Source organism: Camellia sinensis, chromosome 1 (assembly GCF_055761805.1).
Source record: "Camellia sinensis isolate YWXY chromosome 1, ASM5576180v1, whole genome shotgun sequence".
NCBI lineage: Eukaryota > Viridiplantae > Streptophyta > Magnoliopsida > Ericales > Theaceae > Camellia > Camellia sinensis.
Genome location: NC_138961.1, coordinates 110,200,855 through 110,217,250, shown reverse-complemented (window position 1 = coordinate 110,217,250; position 16,396 = coordinate 110,200,855). Strand labels below are relative to the sequence as shown.

Genomic DNA, 16,396 nt, shown 5'->3' with positions numbered 1-16,396 from the left:
TTATAGCCTCCTGGTTTGCGCGGGAGTAATCCTCTGCCAAGAGTTTATAGTCTGCAACATGAAGGCAACTGTTAGAGCGGCAGTAAAAAGAGCAACTTCAAAAAAATTGATGTCGAGATGCTCACCAGCACTCCCAAAGTCTTTTCTTATGTACCAACCCGGTATGGGTGCTTCGGTGTCCTCATAATTACCGGACACCCACAAAAAATCGTCATCGTTGGTCTCTTTGTCCGGGTTACCTTCAATGAGTTTTGCTCGGCCTTTCCTGACCTTGAGATACCAGCAAAACCCACCTTTATTTTTACTAAGTGCATATTAGTGAAATATCTCGGCGAGGCCGAGATTCAGACCAAGTATTCTATTTAGTTCGGCCACGCCGTTTATTATTTTGTATGTATTGTTGGAGACTTGGGTCGGGCACACAGCCTAGTCTGCCTTAAAAACTCGCAGATCAGGGGTTGGACCGGGAAGCGCAGGCTTCCTTCTACAATGGACACCACCGTGAAGGGGCATTTGTCCAGCTCGCCCCATGGAGTGTCTCCTTTCTTGGTGAGCTCCAAATGGACATCATCTGGAATATTGTACTCTATACGGAACTCGGCCAGTGCCCCCGGAGAATTCACCATGAACCGGTACTTCCCCATCTATCCCGGTTTTATTTAGTTGGTTGATTTAGGTCGTATCTCGGTAAAAATTTGGTGAATGTTTGCTCGGACTTTGAGCTTCACCGGTTGTAACGCTGAACGGGCCTGGTCGGTCCTAGTTTGTTCTGCATTATTAAGAAACAACTCCAAGGATTAGCGTGGCATAAATTGCACGGCTTCACTATTTGGGGCGTTTGATCAGTTCAATTTTCTTATCTCGGCTTCACTATGTGGCCGACATGACCTTCCTAGATCGGTTCTAGCCCCCCTTCTTGCAGCTTGGTCTCAGCCTCAAAACAAGACCACAAACAGGTTCTTGCTCGGCTAAATCCTATTTATAGATCAAAAATTTGGGTTTTGCTCGGTCTCACTCAGGGTTCAGGCTGTTTATCCTAAGTGTCAAGTCCATGCATCGAAACTAGGGGAAACAAGGGGCATGGGAGCCCCATCTGCTTCTCTGATTCCAGTTTTTCCTAAGGTGTACCAGTATTACCCCAAAGAGGGGGCACTGGTAAGATTCTAACAGTCCCAGGCAAGAACATGAAAAACGTAAATGGCGAATACGAAGGAGAGGCAGGTAAACTTACCGATATGGACGCCAAGTGAGGAGCAGTTAACCACGATCTTGTCTACAGCCTTTGAGAGGACGAAGGTGGTCGAGAACGACTGGAGGAGCAGTGATGGTGGAAGCTTGGAAACTTGATGGCTAGGGTTTGGCTCGAGAGAGAAGATGAACAGTAGGGGCGTATGTGACCCCTCATGTGCGTATATAAAGGAGCGGGGAAGCCAAAGGGTGGCAACCTTTTGAAATTTGCGCGTGACGAAGACAGCTGTGGGTCTGCACGGAACCAATGGTATGAAGCCATGTGGCATCGAAAAGATGGCTGTGTCAGTACGGTTGTACGATCGACGACTAGACTATTGGGGCAATCCCCGACGACCGACCAATTCGGATGGCCCGGTCAGAATGATAATCCCAAATCACGCTCAGCTCGGATGGGAATAAGGGGCAATTGAGAGGAAGATTTGCGCCGGGCTATGGCGTCGAACCGAATCGGCACGGCCTCTCGGGCTATCGCGTTTCGCCGAGCTATGTCACTGACCGCAATGCGAAGACATGCATGTGCCCAATCGAGCTTTTGACTTGGCTAAGTCTTCGGTTGGATCCGCAGTGGTGCGTTTGGACCGAGCCAAGCACAGCCCGGAATGAATTTAGACCAGGATGAAGGCCTGCACGCCTCACGGCCAGTCAGTTCGGATGGACCGACTTCTTACAGTTCGGCCGTCCCGGTCGTGGTGGTGTTTCTTCCTAAGCGATAGATCGGTGATGATATCCCGGTTGAGTGTGCCACCTGGACCAATGGTGTGATGGAGGGGAAATCCACTCGTGGCACGCATCAATACCATTTGGCAGTTCCACACACGTTGTTTGGAGGTTTTGGCCTTTACACGCATAAGGAAGGTAGAGGGGAGAACTGCCACCTGTCCAGGAAAGGACAGCAGAGATAGTGCACCCACAATCTCTAAGGCTGCATGGCCAGCCTGGATGCAGCGTCGCAGGGCGTGATCAATGTCATCCATGGCATCATTGAGCGGGCAAGGGTCTGCGAACTAAGAGGGATGATCAAGAAAGCTGAGCACATGAGAGGTGCTCTCCGTTCAGCCTGCCGTGAAAAAAGGGAAGACTGAGGAAAAAGATGTCCTGACCTTTTCTAGCAAAGACTTGGAAAGGATTTAAGTGCCTCATAATGACGCCCTAGTGGTGACCCTCTGTGTCAAGGACTTCGACGTCAAAAGAATTCTGGTTGACCAGGGGAGTTCGGTCGAGATCATGTATTACGACGCATTCAAACAGATGAAGTTGGAGGACAAGGACTTGGTCCCCGCAACGTCTCCATTGGTTGGCTTTAACTCTCAACCAGAATGGCCGATCAAAAAGATCATATTGCCGGTCAAAGCGGGATCAGTCACGAAGCAAGTGGAGTTTTGGGTGCTTAAAGTCCCATCGATCTACAACTTAATTTTGGGCAGGGGCTGGTTGCATGCCATGCAGGCGGTAGCATCGACCTACCATCAGGTCCTGCGCCTCCCGGCACCAACCGGACAGATAGAAAAGGTTTGGGGAGACCAGGTGCTGCCAAGGGCTTTGTGCAGATGATAGAGGGCCCGGAGGGGAAGGAAGTCCTGGAAGACGTAGGAAGAAAGGTCGAGGAGATATCGGTCGAAGACTTGGTGGAGGTGCGCATGGACGAGAATGACCCAAACAAGTTCTTTCTTTTGGGTTCATCCCTGCCCAGCGCCGAGCGACTTGAGTACGTTGACTTTTTGATTTCTAATATGGAGGCCTTCGCATGGACGCCTTACGATATGCCTGGCGTCGACCCTAGCTTCATTTGCCACCAGTTAAACGTCTTTCCAAATGTACGACCGGTCATCCAGAGGACACGGCGCTCGGCCTTGCACCATGCCGAGATAGTAGCGGAAGAGGTCAAGAACTTGTTGGAAGCGGGGGGCAATAGAAGAAGTGCAATATCCTAGGTGGATATCTAACACGGTGGTGCTGAAAAAGAACGGCAAGTGGCGGGTGTGCGTTGATTATAAGACGGTCAACCGTGCGTGCCCAAAGGATAGCTTCCCCCTCCCAAGAATCGACCAGCTGGTGGACTTGATCGCTGGCCATCAGAGGTTCAGCTTCCTCGATGCGTATCGTGGCTACCACCAGATAGCCATGTATGAACCAGACCGAGAGATCACTTCGTTTACCACTCCGCGTGGCCTGTACTGCTACAAGGTCATGCCATTCGGACTAAAAAACGCTGGGGCAACTTTTCAAAGGATGGTAACCAAGATGTTCGCTCCCCTTCTAGGTCGCACCATGGAGGCTTACATCGATGATATGGTGGTAAAGAGCAAGGAAAAATCTCGACACCTCGCCGACCTTGCAGAGATGTTCACTACACTCAAACATCACAAGCTGCGTTTGAATGCCTCCAAGTGCGCCTTCGGAGTCGGCATCAGAAAATTCCTAGGTTTTTTGGTCACGAACCGAGGAATTGAAGCCGACCCTTCCCAAATCAAGGCGATACAAGAGCTGGAGCGTCCAAACTCCATAAAGGACGTGCAACATCTTGTCGGGATGGCAGCCGCGCTGAACAGATTTATCAGCCGGTCTTGAGATCGTTGCAGGCCCTTCTTCAAAACTTTGAAGGCCAAGTTCTTCTGGGATGACGAATGTGACCGTGCATTGGCGGATCTGAAAGCATACCTTTCCTCAGCCCCTATCCTAGTCACACCAAAACCGGGTGAAGAACTGTATCTCTACTTGGCAGTCTCTCAAGATGCGGTAAGCGCCGTGCTGAGGGTACCCAGCACCTCCCCATCTTCTACGTAAGCAAGACCTTGCTCCCGGCTGAATCAAGATATCTTCCGCTAGAAAAATTGGCTCTGGCCCTGATGATGGCCTCCAGAAAGCTAGCGCATTATTTTCATGCTCACACAGTCGTTGTGCTAATCGAATTTCCACTTAAGGTGCTCTTCGAAAAGGCTGATTTTACTGGTAGAACTCTAAAGTGGGCTGTAGAATTGGGGCAATATGATATCAAGTTTCAACCGCGCACTACCATCAAAGCTCAAGCTCTTGCCGACTTCGTGGCGGAATTTGCCCCAGGAACACACCCCGTTTGCCCTATCGATGTGGCTAGTGCGGATTTGGTGCAGCCCATGGCTCAAATAGTAGATACGAATAGCGGACAACATGTGACGGAAGGGCAAACGAAACTCGAAAAAAAATGCAGGAACTGGACAACCTGTCAAAGCACGGGCTCGACCGGGGCATAGAAAGAAACCATAATGAACCGACCAGTACCCTGCAGTTGAAGAGCTCCCAAAATCCCTCCGACTGCTGGAAATTGTTCATTGGCGAGATGTGGGAACTCTTCGTCGATGGGGCCTCCAACAGGCACGGCGCTGGGCTGGGGATTGTCCTAACCTCCCCAGATGGGCTGACCATAGAGCATGCGATCACAAACAGTTTTCCAGCGTCCAACAATGAGGCGGAATATGAAGCCCTCCTTGTCGGATTGAAAAGCGCATTGAGGATCAAAGCGTCGGAGGTTATGGTATTCAGCGACTCCAAACTGGTGATCAATCAGGTCTCTGGGGAGTATGAGGCCAGGGATGAAAGGATGGCCAAATATCAGGCGCTGGTACGCGTAGAACTCAAAAAGTTTGCTGCGATAAGAATGTAACAAATTCACCGCGAGGAGAACAAAGCAGTTGACGAACTGGTCGGCCTGGCATCTATGCAAACAACTTTTCCCAATCCTTTGATGACAGATTTTTTGCCCCGGCCTAGCATTGAGGAACCAGAGGTGCCCGAAGCACTCTGCGCCGACTTAGGACCATCTTGGATGGACCCCATCATCGCCTTTCTAAAGGATAGAATTTTACCAGAAGAAAAGAAGGCGGCCAACAAAATCCGAGCCAAATCAGAGCGGTTTTGGCTCTCTCCATCTGGAGCGTTGTACAAGAAGTCTTTAACTAGGCCGTATCTGAAGTGCGTCCACCGTGACAAGGTGGAAGCTTTCCTCTATGAGATTCATGAAGAAATCTGCGGGAGTCGTATTGGGGGAAGGTCTTTGGCTTACCAAGCGATTTCCCAAGGTTATTGGTGGACGTGCATGCAGGCGGACGCGCAGAAATACGTTCGCAGGTGTGAAAAATGTCAAAAATTTGCTCACCAAATCCACCAGCCGGCCAGAGAGCTGCTCCCCCTTACAAGTCCTTGGCCGTTCGCACTTTGGGGGCTGAATATAGTAGGACCACTTCCAACAGCTCCGGGCAACCGCAAGTTTTTCATCGTTGCTACCGACTACTTCACTAAGTGGGTTGAGGCCGAGCCGTTGGCAACCATAAAGGAAAAAGATGTGAAGAAGTTTGTTTGGCAAAATGTCGTCACTCGCTTCGGTATACCGAAGGCCCTTATTTCGGATAATGGCACTCATTTCGATAGAAACTCTTTCGCGGATTGAGTTCTACAACTCAACACCGGCCTACCCTCAGTCAAATGGTCAAGCAGAAGCCTCAAACAAAACCATCTTGGACGGGCTGAAGAAGCGGCTAGAGAAAGCCAAAGGGAAGTCTGCTGAAGAATTACCCAATGTGCTCTGGGCATACCGTACCATGCCGAGACGTTTGACCGGGGAAACACCATTTGCCTTGGCCTATGGCATGGAGGCTGTTATCCCACTAGAAATCGGCATACCGACCATCCGGTCTGAAAGTTTTCAGCCAGACTTGAATCGTGAAGCAGTGGCCTTGGAGTTTGACCTAGCTGAAGAAAGAAGGGAACGGGCGCTAATTCACATTGCAACCTACCAGTAAGAACTCTCCAGGAAATACAACAAGACCGTGCATTCAAGGCTATTCAAGATCGGAGACTGGGTCTTGAGAAAGGTGATGGGCAACACGGTGATCCCTGGCGAAGGCAAACTAAGTGCGAATTGGGAAGGGCCGTATAAGGTAACTGGCCTTGCAGGCAAAGGGGCATACCATCTAGAAGACTTAGATGGTAAAGCTATCCCCAGACCGTGGAATGCAGCTAATCTTAAGATTTTTTACTTCTAAAATGTAATTTCGTTTGTTCCCTTCTCTTTTGAATATTGGCCCTTTGGCACCAGATGTAAATCTCTGACGTGTAATGAAAGATGACCCTATATTTTCCTACCTCCTTATATTATGTGTTTCTGTACAATGACATCACAAGGGTATTGGGCCACTATGAATGCCAGGGGCAAGAAGCCAACAATGGCTTGACAGAGGCCGTACAAACAGTTGGTGTATTGTCCAACTTGCATAAGGACCGATTTGATTTTACTCGCTCGAGTGAATTGTTGGCGTTTTGTCCAACTTGCAGAAGGGCCGAGCTGATTTTGTTCGCCCAAGTGAAATGTTGGCGTTTTGCCCAACTTGCAAAAGGGTCGAGCTGACTTTGTTCGCCCGTGTAAAATGGTGGCGTTTTGTCCAACTTGCAGAAGGGCCGAGCTGATTCGGCCATTCCCAAGTGAAATGTTGGCGTTTTGCCCAACTTGCAAAAGAGCCGAGCTGACTTTGCTCGCCTGAGTAAAATGTTGGCGTTTTGTCCAACTCGCAGAAGGGCCGAGCTGATTTTGCTCGCCCAAGTGAAATGTTGGCATTTTGCCCAACTTGCAAAAAGGGCCGAGCTGACTTTGCTCGCCGGAGTAAAATGTCGGCGTATTGTCCAACTTGCAGAAGGGCCGAGCTGACTTTGCTCGCCCGAATAAAATATCAGCGTTTTGTCCAACTTGCAGAAGGGCCGAGTTGACTTTGCTGGCCCGAATAAAATATCAGCGTTTTGTCCAACTTGCAGTAGGGTTGAACTGATTTTGCTCGCCCGAGTGAAACGTTGGCATATTGCGCACTTGCACCACGGCCGAGCTGCTTTTTGCTCGCCCGTGGCAATGGATGCTTGGGCCATCCAGGTTTATGGCCGAGCTGATTTTACTCACCCGAGCTAGAACTTATATTCGACAAACATTTCAAATCGAAGAAGATTTGCTTATCATACCGAAGAAATAACAAAAATAGGTATATGGCGAGCAAAAGTTAAACTTTTCAAAAGCGGAAGTACAAAAGTGGGGCTAAGCCCGGTTACATTTCAAAAAAAAAAGGGAAAAAGGGCGGAAGATCGGTCTAAATCTACATTAACGGTTTGCTCGGCCAGTCCCTCCTCTGCCTCATCTGCTAGCGCATCTACCACTGTGACAAGCTCTTGCTCGATCTCTCGATCCTTGGCCCTTTCCTCAGAAGCTTCAGAAGGAGTATGCTGCTCGGCCGGTTACACGACGGTAGCTTCTACTTCAGCTGCTTGTTTGGCTTCCTCGATTAGCCTCCTCTACACGACGCCGGCATAAGCTTGCATATAGGCCAGGATGAAGGCAGCAGGAGGATTTTGAAACACCTCGGTGTCCTGACCATGGCCAAGTTTTTCCACAGCTGCTTTCCAACCGCACTGGGAAAAGATGTCCTTGGTCGCCTGGACCTGCCGTTCATATGCTGTCTCACCCTCGGCATAACCGCGGTCTCCAGCCTCGTCGACCTCCTTCTCCAGCTCGGTTTTGTGAGCGTCGCGGAGTTTGCGCAGCTCGGCAATGTGTCGGGCCTTCGTCACTTGGAGGGCCCTCTACTTGTCCTCATATGCCCGCGCCAATCATTCAGAAAGCTTGTCGCGCTCGGCCAGTGCTGCTTCCTACGCAGCCTTTAGTTTCGCCAGCTCGGCTGTCTTGGCCTTGTTGTCAGTAATTGCCTCCCGCAGACTTTTTCGCACGGCGATTATTCGCTTGTGGGCCAGGTAATTCTTCTGCGCGGCCTGCGCAACAAACGAAAATGTCAGAACTCCACAACCGAGCAGACACTTGACAACAGGAGAACTTGCAAACTTACCAACACTATTGACTTTGTTGTCGAGCGGAGAACCTTCAGGTCGGACAGCTCTTCGTGCTTTTTCATGTCGGTAGGAAGGAGTAGCCCTTTGGTCATGTTGAAGTCGAGAGAGTAATCCTTGTCCACGTAGACCGAGTCCGCAGTAGAGCCAGCCCGGCCTTTGTATGTTAACTCGGGCGACCAGACTGAGGGGGCACTGGATCGAGCGGATGGCTCGGTGATCGGATGTTCAGTCTGCCCCCCAAGTCGGTAGAAGCATGCTCGGTTGAGACAGTACCTGCAGAGGCAAAATTCGCAGAGGATGCTAATGCCCAGGCCTTGTAAAACTCTGTTAAATTTCGCGCCTTGTTTGACCAGTTGGGGCTGAGCCAAGCCGCCAGGTTGGAAGCAACAAAAGCCCTCATTAATATCTTTGAAGTGCACCATGATGAAGTTGCTGAGGCTAAGGAGTATGTGCCTCGGCGCATCCAGGAAGCTTATGGGGCCATTACTTTTTCAGAGGCAGACAGAGCATACCCATTTCCCCATAATCATTCTCTTTTTGTCACAGCATACATCAATGATGTAGAGTTCAAGCGTACTTTCCTTGATGGCGGGGGCGTCGATAAACATCATCACTATTGACTCCTTTGCAAAGGCTGGTATCCCAGAGTCCAGGATGGTTCGCCAACCCATCACTGTGACGAGTTTTGGCGGCGAGAAAAAAGATACCAAGGGCCATGTGGTCATGGACTTAGCAGTTGGTGAGATCTGTTCTGCAACCAAGTTTCATGTTATTGAAGCATACACAAATTGCCACATGATACTTGGCAGAGCTTGGATGCACCGATATGGTGCTATCCCGTCCAATTATCACCAATGCGTGAAGGGAAAGTTGGGAAAGCGCACAGTAACCATATAAATGCATCTGAACAGCCATTTGGGGTTGAGAAGGCACACTATTCAGATGCAGTTTTCTTTACTGAGTTGTCAACGGGTGAAACTCCTAGGACCGGTAAAGTTGCAGGAGTAAAAAGGCATTCGGGATGCAGAGGCTGCTCCAGAAAGTAGTGGGCAGAAGAGGAGCAGCAAGCCCACAAGTCCTCCGCCCAAGATTGTTAATGTGCAGGAGGGCGGTAAGACAGTTTACTACCTATGACGGGTCTTGGAGGCCAGGCTTCATACCTTGGGAGGATGGCCCCGAGACAAATAAATGTGACGATGACGAGTCCCAAGAAGAGTTGGTGGAGACGCCTGAGCCCACCCCTGAATGCGTGCAAGATAGACCCAAACTGCAGCAGGAGGTACTTGCTGAGGTCAACCTCAACGACTTACCAAGGCTGAGCAAGCCCCGTGTTCATCAGCGACACAATGGCTCCAACAGCTAAGGCAGAATTGATAACACTACTGAAGCGGTACAGTGACGTCTTTGCTTGGACATACGATGAGATGCCTGGTCTTGACCCATCTCTTGTCACCCATCACCTGGATACTTTTCCCAACTCTAAGCTAATAAAGCAGCATGCTCGAAAGTATCACCCTGACCTTGAGGCAAAGATTAAGGAAGAGGTAGAAAAGTTGTCGAGGGCCAGGTTCATTGAGCCTATAGAGTACCCAACTTGGCTGGCAAATATTGTGCCGGTGTGGAAGAAGAACGGCCAGATCAGGGTCTGCGTAGACTTTCCCGACCTGAATGAATGAGGCATGCCCGAAAGATGAGTTTCCATTGCCCCATGTTGACACACTTGTCGATTCTACTACGGGCCATAAGATGTTCTCCTTTATGGATGGGTTCAGTGGTTATAATCAGATCAAAATGGCAATAAAAGATGCAGAAAAACGGCATTTAGAACACCCTTGGGAAATTTTTTCTATACGGTGATGCCCTTCGGTTTGAAAAACACGGGGGCAACCTACCAACGGGCTATGACTGCAGTGTGCCATGACATGTTGCATCATGAAGTGGAAGTATATGTGGATGATCTGGTGGTCAAGTCCACCAAGGCAAACTGACACCTCTGCGACTTGGAAAAAGTTTTTCAGCGATGCCGCAAATTCTGCCTAAAGATGAACCCTCTCAGTGTGCCTTCGGAGTTACCGCCGGCAAGTTCCCTGTCTTTTTTGTACACCAGCGGGGGATTGAAGTAGATGGGGATAAGATTAAATCAATCATGGAGATGCCACCACCACACTCTCAAAAGGCTTTGAAGAAATTCCTAGACAAAGTGTCATACCTCAGGAGGTTCATTCCAGCCCTTGCTGAGATAACCTTTTCCTTTGGGACACTGCTAAAAGGGAATTACAAGTTTGAATGGTTGCTAGAACACCAGCAGGCATTTGATATGGTGAAGAAAGCACTTACAATGATTGCCCTACAACCCAACAAGCCTCTGCTACTGTACCTGACGTCTACACGTCGGTCTATTGGGGCTCTACTTGTCCAAGACATAGATGGCATTGAGAAGCCAGTCTATTACATCAGTCGCAAAGTCAATGGTGTCGGGTCGCGATATACCCAAATTGAGAGGCATTGTTTAGCCTTAATCTTCACAGCGCGGAAGTTGCGCCACTATTTTTTGGCACACCCGATCCATGTTGTGACCTCGGAGTGATCCGGTCTGTTACTTGCTAAGCAAACCCGCTCTGACTGGAAGAATGGCAAGATGGCTTTTGGCTCTAGCATAATATGACATCACTTGTGTTACTCCCAAGGCTATTAAGAGCCAAGCACTTGCAGACTTACTGGCCCAATTCCCATCTGGTGAACATGAACCTACAGAGGTATCTCTACCAGGTGAGGTCCATGTCTCAGCAGCTGCAGTTGAGGCTTATTAGGACTTAAAATTTGATGGAGCTTCGGGAGCTGGGAAAGGCGGAGCTGGCATAACACTAACCAGTGAAGAAGGAGAGAAGTTTCATCTATCATATAAGCTTGATTTTGAACGTTCCAACAACGAGGCTGAATATGAGGCGTTGATACTGGGTCTAATCGCTACCCAAAAGAAGGGCCTTTGCAAGTTGAAAATTTGGGGTGACTCTAAGTTAGTTGTCAGGCAAACAATGGGTGATTTCGGCTTAAAGGAGCCTCTGTTGGGCCCATATCGCACCGTGGTTCAAGGGTTGCTCACTGCAATTTGATGATGTCCAAATCCAGCATACCCCTCGAACACGCAACCGTTTCCCCGATGCCTTGGCTACACTGGGGGCAAAGGTGGATATACCAGATGATAGTATAGCCATCGTTATCGAGAAAAGAACAACACCAGCAGTGTTAGCCGAAGAACATACAGAGCATGAAGCTGAGGGATGCAAAGCAGATATAATCCAACAGAACAGTTGAAAACAGGCCAGGGAACAATCAGACTAGCAGAACTTGCATAATTTCTGCTCCTCAGAGGAGAGTTGTATTTTTGCGGTGCCAATAACTTGCTGGCAAGGTGCATCGGTAGACAAGAAGCAACTTACAGAGTTAAGCAGATCCATGCTATGTCTTGTGGAGATAGAGATAACGGTCTATACCGGCGGATACAGAGGCAAGGGTATTACTGACCAGAGATGGAAAAGGAAAGTACTGAGTTGCAGAGGCAATGTGCAAAATGTCAATCCCATCCTAAGGAAGAGGAAGCCCATTTCTTAAGCAGTGAAGAATGGAGGTAGCCATATGTCGACTACCTTGGAAATGGCACACTGCCTGAGAACAAAGCCGATGCAATCAGAGTTAAGAGGCGGGCCCTCCGCTTCTTCCTTGACCAAAGGATGAGGCAAATGAGGTGCTGAGGGAAGCCCACAAGACAGAACATCAAGGAGGACAGCGATTATATGGACATCTCATTCACCTCGGCTACTACTGGCCGACAATGGAAGAACATGCTAAAAACTTTGTAAGGAGATGCCAATCCTGCCAGAAGTTTGGGAACTTGATACATGCACCGGCGGTTGAGCTGCACAACATCAAGACCCCTTAGCTGTTCCATACTTGGGCATTTGACAGCGCATTAATCGAAAGTCCACAAATTGCAGTGACTGAAGTTAGTACCAAGTGAGTGGAGGCTATACCGATGAGGAAGGCAGACGGGGCAGGAGTACCCAACTTCATCAGAGAAAGCATAATCTGTAGGTTTGGCATACCAAAAGTAATGTTGTCCAGCAGTGGAACTCCCTTTGTAAATCGTCATGTGGGAAGACTGCTGAACGCCTACCAGATCAAGCAGCACAAGTCTAGTCCATACTACCCCCAAGGGAATGGACAAGCTAAGGCGACCAACAAAACCATCATCCAAATATTGAGTAACATGATGGATGAAGCAGGGGGCACATGGTTTGAACGACTCCCCGTAGCACTCTGAGCGTATAGAAGAGAAAGCCAACTCAGGCAACCCCATTTTCCCTAGTGTACGGGTCCGAAGCTGTGTTACCAGTTGAGTTGGTAGTACCCTCAGCAAGAATGGCTATGTCAGCACACTTAGTTCCAGACAGCAGAAAGAATGACATAGAGGCTGCTGAAGAAAGAAGAGATTGGGCCTCGCGGGCAATGGAAAAGTATCATCAATCTGTAGCTCGTGCCTACAATCAATCTGTTCAGCACAAGAAGTTCAATAAAGGGGACTTGGTATGGAAGACAGTGGACGCAATCATGTGGGGGCAACCAATTCCCAAGTTCTCACCAAGATGGGAAGGCCCCTACAAAGTTGCTGAGGCAAGCAGCAGCGGGTACTACAAGTTGACAAGAGTAGGTGATGGGTTCAAAACTGGCCCTATCATCGCCACGTTGTCTGCATGCTCGAGGAAACCATCGACTGCTTGAAGCCTATCCCTCATCCACGATAGGTCCAAACCGTTCCTCTCAAAGCCACTCAGGTTTGCCTCGACACTTTCCACGAACTTGCTAGGGGTTGTTAGAATCTTCTTAGTACCAAGGTCGCGAATGAAGCTGGCGAGTGACTCCAGCAGTGCTGTCTGCACCATAGATCCAGGAGTGTTAAAAGCAGGAAAGGTACCGGGGTGCAGCGCCTGGATGTGGGGCGAGAGTGAGAGCAGCTACGGAGGAGAAGAGTAACTTAGAAAAGAAACTTTCTGTGAGGGCTGAGGCGACTCCCTCACACCCACGCCAACCTCAATCACTGGAGGGAGACTGGTGGAGCTACCAAAGGTCTGAGGATGACGCACTTCCCCTGAAGATGATTGCCCGACAGCATTGGAATGGGTAGATGCAGTGTTGGCGACCGGGTGAACTAGCCTCGCGAGAAAGACTAAAGCTGCCTGCACTGTCATGTCGCTCCGAAAAGAGGTCATCCATCTGGTAGTCTCCAACGTTCAGATCTGGAACAACAGTGGTATCCATTCCAGTATAAAAATCTCGGGATACCCCAAGGTCAGCTGACACTTCTGGAAAGTGAGTGGGGTACAAGTCTGCCAGCTGCTCAGAGGTTGCCGAAGCAACTGGGTCAGAGGTCCCAGCGACAGCAATAACAGTGTGGGTGGCTAAAGTGACAGCTACCTCTGCAAGTTGGTGCAAATTTAGAGGGGCCACAACAGGAACAGTGGAAGCAACCGCTACACTTGCACTCTCCTTAGCCACTGGGGCGTTCGGAAGTGGGGTCTGCTGAACCAATGGAGACTCAGTGGACTGAGAGGAACCACCAGATGCAGCTCCAAAGGGAGGTGGTGCAACTTCCAGCGGCTCTCTCATGCCGCTATCTTCCCTTGGGGTCTTAGGGAAAAAATCCTCTCCGCAGCAGAGGAACGGTCGGAGTGCACAAAATCAGCGAGGTTTGGAGTCTCTGCACCCTCAGCAACTAGGCCGCCCGTAACAACTTCCACAGCAGGGGGGACTTCATTTTCTGCAGCCTCCACAACTGGCTCAGCCTCAGTAGTTGGTGCGGGCTCAGCACTTGGTTCTTCTTCAACATCTGGAAGTACTGTCCTGCGGGTCCTGAACCTTGTGACCCTTGTAGCAATGGGAAGGTCGTCGTCGTTGTCGTCGTCGTCGTCGTTGTCATTGTCGTCGTCATCATCTGAATCTGAGGAAATTCTGATGGCAGTAGAAGAACCTCCGGGGCCGGTGGTATGGCCGGTGGGCCCTTAAAAGAAAAAAGGTTATGTGATTACCAACGTAAATGTAAGAAGTCCAAGGAATGTGATTTCCGGTTAGTGATGCTTCCAGCCCAATCTACATCTGTATGTACTTCCACTTGAAGATGTCCTTGTTTTTTAAATATCAAGCCTTTATCCGGAGTTCCCTTTAGATACCTTAGGATCCTGTATGCTTCTTCAAAGTGCTCATTTCCTAGTGAATGCATGAATTGGCTTACTCTGCTTACTGCGAATGCTATGTCGGGACGTGTGAGATTAGTATATTAGTCTTCCAACAAGTCTCTGAAATATTCACCGCATCTTCAATTCTAGCATGATGTAGCTTCAAGTTGAGTTCGGTTGGTGTTTCAGCAGCTTTACATCCGAGCAAGCTTGTTTCTTTGAGCAAGTCAATTGTGTACTTGCGCTGAGTGACAAAAATGCCCTCCTTAGATCTAGCGAACTCCATTCCAAGAAAGTATCTTAGTGCTCCAGGACCTTTATCTCGAAATCTTTAGCAAGTCCCTTCTTTAACTTTTTCGATTCGGCACTATCATTACCTGTTAGAATTATGTCATCTACATAAACAATCAAGCTAGCTACTTTACCTTCTCTTGAGTGTTTATAGAACATAGTATGGTCTGCTTGGCTTTAAATGTATCTGAGGTTTTTTACAACCTTCCCAAAGCGTTCAAACCACGCCCTTGGGGATTGTTTGAGGCCGTATAGAGACTTGTTTAATTTGCAGACTTTATCTATACCAAACTTCTTTTCAAAACCTGGAGGTAGGTTCATATAGACTTCTTCTAGATTTCCATTTAAGAAGGCATTTTTTACATTTAATTGATGTAGAGGCCAGCTGGAATTAGCTGCTAGTGACAGTAAAACCCGAATTGAGTTCATCTTGGCAACTGGAGCAAAGGTTTCTTGGTAGTCAATCCCAAGGGTTTGTGTAAACCTTTTTGCCACGAGTCTCACCTTATATCTTTCCACGCTACCATCAGCTTTGCACTTCACTGTAAATACCCATTGGCACCCCACTGTCTTTTTGTCCTTAGGCAGATTCACTAACATCCAAGTACCGTTCTTTTTTAGAGCATTCATCTCTTCCATAATTGTTGATTTCCAATTAGGATCATCCAAGGCTTTCTTAATAATTCTAGGAACAAACAGGTTAGATATTTTTGAAGTAAATGCCCTATGACTTTTGTAAAGTTTATCATAAGATAAATATTTCGCAATGGAATGTTGGGTACATTTTTGAATTCCTTTCCTAATGGCTAGAGGAAGATCACAATCTGTGGGTATAACATTAGGTAAAACCGCTGAAGGAAATGGAGATGAAGTAGAGACAGATGATGGAGGAACCAGATTAGGAATACGAATACCTGAACTACTTGAGGGACCTTTTTTAAGAGATTCTGATTGGCTTTGTGGTAGAGTGGTTGGCTAGTCTTTACTTTTTCTTTGAGTATTTTTCTGAGCATAAACCAAAAACTCAGGTTCGGGAACAGTTTGTTCCAATTGTAGTATTTCTCCCCCTGCTCGTGAGCCTTCTATGTTTGGAGAAGTTGGACTGGGATTTCATTTGTTCTCTATATCTTGAATACCCTATTTCTGTTCTTGTTTTTCATAAAACAAGGGATGGAGATCGAATAGGATTTGTAAGGAATCCGAAGTTGTCTGCCAAAAATTTTCTTCCTTTCTCTTTCTCTCCTTGAAGAGAATTTTTGGTAAAATAGGATTGAGTTTGAAGAAATGAGACATCTATAATCACCCGAATGTTTTTTGTTTGAGGATTATAGCACTTGTAGCCTCTTTTGTTTGGAGCATACCCGATGAAAACACATTTTTCTGCTCTAAGATCAAGTGTGGATCGAATTTGGCTGGTTATGTGAACGAAAATAGTATAGCAAAAAATTTTTAAAGGCAAATCTGAATTAATTTTGCAATCCTGAAAGGTTTTTTTGAGTTACTGCTTATGTCTACAAATTGGCTTTCATACTTAACCAAAAAAAAAAGAAAAAGAAAAAGAAAAAACAAGAATAGGGTTAAGTTAGTAGTTTATTGGTGGTAGTTGCTACATAATTGATGTCTGTTGGGCTATATATAATAAATCCACATGTTTTTTGGGAGATAAATGTAGACCTTTTTTTATTCAATGGCAACTGAGTAGCGAGTAGTAACACAAGTGCTGAAGACTAAAGAATTCCTCAACTGAGCAGTGAGTCAACAACCAG

At 48.0% G+C, this 16,396-nt stretch overlaps 1 protein-coding gene across 23 annotated transcripts in view; it reads left to right on the top strand.

Annotated features, from left to right (window-relative positions):
• Positions 1-16,396, top strand: part of LOC114290664 (protein disulfide-isomerase 5-4) — a 66,088-nt gene that overhangs the window by 33,996 nt on the left and 15,696 nt on the right. For 4 of the 23 annotated variants that reach the window (XM_082882006.1, XM_082881994.1, XM_082881972.1 and 1 more), the window contains one exon: positions 16,303-16,396. The exons of 15 other annotated variants lie outside the window; for them this stretch is intronic. The gene's annotated coding sequence lies outside the window, so the exon portion shown is untranslated. 4 more of the 23 variants (XM_082882003.1, XM_082881976.1, XM_082881963.1 and 1 more) reach the window with 2 other exon arrangements.